The following is a 6,679-nucleotide window of genomic DNA, read 5'->3' on the forward strand; positions in this document are numbered from 1 at the left end:
GGCTACGGACCTATTAGGAAATTCCACGTCTTTCATTCCTTTATCGTGCGGCATTGATTCAGCTTGAAGCGTATATCTTATAATCCTTATATGGTGTTGTGCATTTGGTATCAGCTATGCACCAACGTTTTGTGAGGTTGCGGATGGGCTACGAGGGGACTATGGATTCTCAATCATTGTCTCAATGTGTTGTACGGACTGGGGATGTGGATGTGTTGGTAGATCTTTCAATTGATCACGTGTGGGATGCAACAAGTTCTGGTATCTGGTTGGTGTGTACGAGCTCGGAAGGATTTAATTGATTTCCTAGTTGTGATCGTGGTCGGTTCATGGGAGAATATTAATTCGAGACTAGTCGGTGGTATTAGAGGTTGTGTTTTGTGGGACTTCTATTCAGTGGAAGGTACATATTATCATTCAATGCACTTGAGGAAGCGGGCATGACTATCACGAGGATGGATATGTTCTTAGTAGAAAATTTGAGGTATCTTATGATTGGTTCTATACGAGCTTATGAAGGTTGGTATTGTGGATCATCGGGTGTTATGTTCTATGGCCCCGAGCCAAGTGGGGGAGTCTGCTATCGATGATCAAATTTCATGGTCATGTGTTATACTAGTTTTGGTCTGAGGGTATTAGAGTGTTACCCGAAATTATGTATGGCTAAGATTTGAGATTAGCATGGGATAGTGCTGAGACTTGTGGTATTTCTGTATTATTATTAATACTACATTTCAGTATCAGAGAGGTTAGAGAAATAACTTTAGATTCGTAGAAGGTCTCTTCAGAGTGGGTATCTCGGTTGCTGCATTATTGGGTGTTTCGGAGGAAATACAAAGGTTTATGGGATTTCAGATGACGTGTTTCATGCTAGGATCTCTTACGATGAGCTTTGGTTTAGGATTGTACTGTATCGACAAGGAAAAGTGTTAATTTGAAGGCAAGTCGAGGAGGATCCGAAGAAATGGGTCAGCTTGGTGGTGTTGGGTTAGCATAGTAATAAAGGTAATTGGTTCCTTGGGTGTGGTGATGCATTATCGGTGTTTTGTGGCAATACTTTTGGGTTAGACGGCTTGTGTTACTTGGTTGAGTTGGGGAAATTCACTTCTGATTGCTTGGTTATGTGCAGACGGGTTTCGAAGAGTTCTTGATAGTGTCGACCACGGCTTGAGCTAGATGTCTGCTATCGGCATAAGGAACATATTGTGTGTTATTATTTTTCTCTTGTATGGGGTCACGAGTTATAGATAGCATGGACGATTTCAGATGTTTATTAGAATGCTAGCATTATTTGATACCACCTAAGAAGGGTGTGCACTCTAGAAGGCGCACCGTGTTTCAACTTGCGGATGCCTGACGGGTATTACGGTAATCGGCTGATTGATCGACCATTGATGTTTAGATTTTGCTATGTTGTATGAAAGAATTATGGAAGTATTTCTCGTAGGATGATCGTGTATGAGGAATGTGTCAGTCATTTGAGTAGTGTAGTTGGGATCGGATATGGAGATTCTGGTATTCTAATGATTTGAAGACTAAGAGGGTTCTCAAAGGAAGATTGTTCCACGGTTGTGAATGGTGAAGGTATGTTGAGAGGTTGATGGCTGAGTGATAGTGTATCAAGGTCTTATTGATAGGAGGTTAGATACTGGCATCGGGTTTGTATTTGAGCAGTTATTGTGGTCGAAAGCTATTGTTATGTGTACCTGGTGTCGCACCCCTATTTCTTGCAAAATCGGGTTTCAACGTTGACAACTCTTTTAGAAGGAAGGAAGGGTTATTAAAAGAGAGTCACCACCTAACGGATTAAAGTGCGTTAGGGCACCTATTGCAAATGACTCGGGTTTACTAGTTTGCGTCACCAAAGATCGGGTAAGGGCTCAAATTACCTCGAGGACAAGGTGTTAGGCACTCCTCGAGGTCCACAATAGTGGGTCCCAGCCGAACTCAAATCATGTGAATTAGTCTAAGAGAAAAGAAACAATTGACAAATGAAATAAACGATTTATTTTAAAACAGAAATGGGGAGTCTTAAGTTTTTTAGCCCCGTGCAACATAAATAATACTTCGTAACTCGCTCAAGACGGGGTGTTACTCATATTATTCAGCGGGCACAGACTATCATCTCCTGCTACCCGATTACTATCTTTAAGTTGTTTACTTAAAGCGCTCTAGTCAATTCTGAGTTGTACTCTATGCGTGCACTACCCGTCCCATGCCTAGGGTCCAGGAGGCATATGGACCTGTATTTTAGGGTGGTTCTAGACCTTAACTTAGGTTGCTCAAACGGAGAAAACTAGGTGACATACAAAAACAGTTAGGACTTTCAAATACAAACAAGTATGGGCTCAAGTTACCCTCCGCATTTAGACATCAAATGCACGCCAAACTGATTAGCATTGACAATTGCAGATTTTAATAAGTTAAGGTTGTAGAACCCTATAGGCAGGATCTCTATGTGACACTGAATTTAATGAGCAGACATTTTATACGTAAAAGCCTTTTCTCTTAATACAATTTCTAAAACCGACATAATTGCCTACTGATTGTAGGTATAAGGGATTAAAACCTATAGGCATGATGTCTAGGTGATTCACGCAGTAACTAACAATGGTAATCACAGGAATATGTTCAAAATTGCTTAATCGAGTCCTATAGGAATGATTTCTAGAATGGTAATTAGCCAGTGTTGAAAACTCTTAAAGAGACGAACAGGGCGATAATTAAAACGGATTCAAACTCTATAGGCATGATTTCTAGAATTAACACTGATTTTATATCCTATAGGCATGATTTCTATAATTAAAAATTGATTTTAGATCCTATAGGCATGGCATCTAATTTGTAGATTAAACCATTGGTAAACAGAATCCTATGCACACATTGAGATATTAATCATTTAATATCCTATAAGCATGGTTTCTAACAAGTAAAAGCAGATACCTTTTGAACCAAATAAAGAACCTATAGGCAGGATTTCTAACGCATATTTGAGAAAAGTAAAACCTATAGGCAGGATTTCTACCCATTTCAATACATATGTAAGATAAAACCCCTTTCCCAATTTCACTAATACCCCAAAATATTATTACAAGAATTATTACATACCATAATGAATGGAATGAATTACAAAGTAGAATAACTATAGGGAGCCTACAGCAGTCCCAGAGATATACCCAGCCAAGCCAAGCCTTCATTCTCATGGCTCATAACAGCCCAAAATTACATCTTCATGGACATAAGGCATCCAAGAATTAAGTGATTCACCCAGTGGGCATAAAACAGAGTTGAGCATATAGAACCAAGACCCTAGTATGTCAGAGTTCCCAAGGTCTTCAAGAACCCAGGGCAGTGCTCACACTATGGAGGTTAACAGAGATAATTCAGGGGGGAGACTAGGGACCAAGTCCTAGTGTGTCAGAGTTCATAAGGATCTCAAATGAACCCTGAGCAGTGTTAACACTAGGGAGGTCAAAGGACAGAACCTACGTAGCCTTGGCTTTCAGCCGGCTAAGAATGGGATTCAAAGAGCTTAGATGACAAGTGAAAGAAGGGACCAAAGTTGAGAAACAAGAATTGAGGTATTTGAACAGACACAACCAAATTGAGCAAACAAAGCAAACAGTTGAATAAATCACAGAAATTTAAAAAAAACAAGCTGAATGTAAACTGAGAAATAGGTCCCACGCTTAGCGCAGAAGCAGTCATATGCTGAAAAGAAGTTGAGAAAAGAACATGTTTGCAGGATTGACAAAGATTGTTGTGCATAGGTGCAAAATAGGTTGAAACATAAGTACACAACCTTGTATTATTACCAAGAAAATAGGACAACATTGTGATGAGTCAAATAATCATAGAAAGAGCAGGGCATCATGTTAGCACAGGGGTGAGATTACAATCACAAATTAAGACACATATGCAAAACTATTACTATATAGTGGAAGGTAAAATCATGTCAAGTAGCAGATATAGGCATTCAAACTTTGTCATAGTGGTCTAATTAGCTAAAGATGATCCGATTATAACAAAGGTTTAGCCTAACGTTGCAGAGTAACAATTCAAACACGATGAGACAATTGTTCCAAATCACAAGCAAACACCAGAGGGGTATGGGGTCGAGTGATCATGTTGAGTAACACAATAGCGTAGAGGCAGATTATGACTAACAATGAAGGTCTTAACACAGGCTAACACAAATGTGAGGCATCCACTACAGGGATTTAGGACAAAGTAAGTAAACATGTTCATGAGCATTCATGAGTCAATTCACTAACTGAATAAACCTTAAATAGGTTCAGATTAATCAGGCTAGGAGTAGATAACTTCAAAACTGGTAGCATTAAGAGTAGTTAAATGTTAAAGAGACGAAAAGCATATAAAGTTGACGGAACAATGCCTAAACATAACTCAGAAGCATATTGAACCATGGATTCAGAAGTAAGAACACATACAAGTGAGAGATACGTAAGGATGAAATTGCAAAAGTCAAGTGACTTACCAGTTAAGCGAAAATGCATAAAATAACAGAAGTCCACAATATTCTGAATAGCAAGATCTCAGAACTAAATGGCCTTGAATTTCAGCCTGCCACAATTAGAGTATAGAATGCAATATCATAGTAAAGCTTTAGATCTAGTGAGGCTATAGTGAAAAAAAAGTGTCCTCTAAAGGGAATGGGGGAAGGGTTTATATAGTGTAGAAATCGAACACAAAGACATGAAAAACAAATTATTCAGATGCAAACAAGATAGAAAGAAAATATTCCGGAATCAATTAGAAGCGATTTTAGAGCATAAATTAGAGATTTAGTAAATCAATAGGGAAACACACAAATAATACCAAAAATACCAAAATCGTTCAGAGTCATATTTAAGGCAAATTATAAAGTAAAAAGTATGAAAAGATAGGGGAAAAGAGTAGTCAAACACAGAAAAGGAAATATATTTAGTAAGAATCGGTAAGAAACAAAGGGGAATTCAAACCCTAGTTGGCAGAAGTCGAAGATTGGCCAAAATCTTGGCTAATCGGACCCATATAGCCATGGTTGTGAAGCATATGGACGAGATACATGTCTAGATTCAATTAGTCAAGAGGAAATGGTCAAAATCTGAGGTGTAGTACTTGCCATGTTTAGGCAAATACTAAGAGCTAACATAGAATTGTAGGAGATGGTGGTATAATACACAAAAGGTAAGAAAATCATGGGAAAATCCATGATTGAGGCAGATTCGGAGAGGTTTTTTGAGAGGCGGCGGGTTAGGTTTTTCATAGAGGAGAGAATAGAGAGGTGGCAGGTTTGGAGAGAATGGGGTTAGGGTTTCGGGTTGAGTGATATAAGGAAATGGAGGAGTCGTTTGTGAGCCGTTGATCATTTTTGATCAGCGGTTGGGATTTGAGAAGGGGTTGGATCGGGTTTTGACTGGATTGGGTCGTTTAGGATTGGGCTGGGGTTATTGGGCCAAGGTCTAGGTAGTCAGGTCCGAAATTAGGAGGAATTTAGGGCTAGATTTTAAATACCCAATTTTAATCAAATAAATAATTTATAAAAGTAATAAATAAATAACAAAAATATCATTTTTGCATACAAATGATTAAAAACAATTATTTAACATTATAAAAATATAAAAAGTTATTTGTTGTATAAATAATGTAATTATATGTACATATAGGCTATTATTGCAAAATATACAATTTAGCCCTGAAAAATATAAATATAATTATACGAAATGCACTGAAAATATTTAAAACCTCATATTGGTATAAATGATAAGTTTGGATGATTAAATCATCATAAAAATAATTATGTGGGTAATTATTGGATATTTATATAATAAAATGCAGAAATAAATTGATTTAAAGTCTTTAAAAATCATATAAGACTATGAAAAATATTTGTGTATGCTTGTAAATCGAATGATGATGCATATTCACTATTTTGAAAGTATAAATATATATATTTGGAAAAATATGAGAGAAAAATTGGGTATCAACAGTTGCCCCTCTAGTCTCTAAGCTGCCTACATATCCCTAGTTTTACAGGAATCAGGCCATGTGTAGTTCTGGATCCAAAGGTGGAATGAACCGATGGAGTTGTTGTAAGAACGGACAAAATATTCTAGATAGGACAAATCGGGACTGAGAATGGATATGGATACTTGAGTAGGTATCAGATGAGAATGGGTAACGGACGATGATCGATTACGTTTGAAATAATTGAAGGATATGGACGTTGAGTGGAAACTGGAGCGAAGATTGCTCCCATTAAGAGAATGGTTACTTACCGGATTACCTGCAAACTCAAAATACGATGCATATAGATTATCGCATAAATTTAAACATGATGCAAATTCCCTTTGGACCATGGAGATTGTCTTTGGACGGTGAGGATGGTGTCCTTAGACCATGATGTCCTGGGCCATGAATTGTGCGGTAAAAGATTCGCAGGCCATGAAATGATGTTCTCGGGCTATGGAGATGGTGCCTCCGAACCACAATGCCTTTAAATAATGATGTGCAAGATTAAGATATCCTCAGGCCATGGCATAGTGTCTTCCGGCTATGAGGATGATGCCTTTGGACTATGATGCCTTCGGACAAATTGGCTATATGTCAGCCTATGAGATGCAGAGACATGATGCTTGAGATAAAACCAGACAGAGCTTAGTCCTATGTAGAGTTG

Source organism: Nicotiana tomentosiformis, chromosome 9, assembly GCF_000390325.3.
Source record: "Nicotiana tomentosiformis chromosome 9, ASM39032v3, whole genome shotgun sequence".
Taxonomy (NCBI): Eukaryota; Viridiplantae; Streptophyta; class Magnoliopsida; order Solanales; family Solanaceae; genus Nicotiana; species Nicotiana tomentosiformis.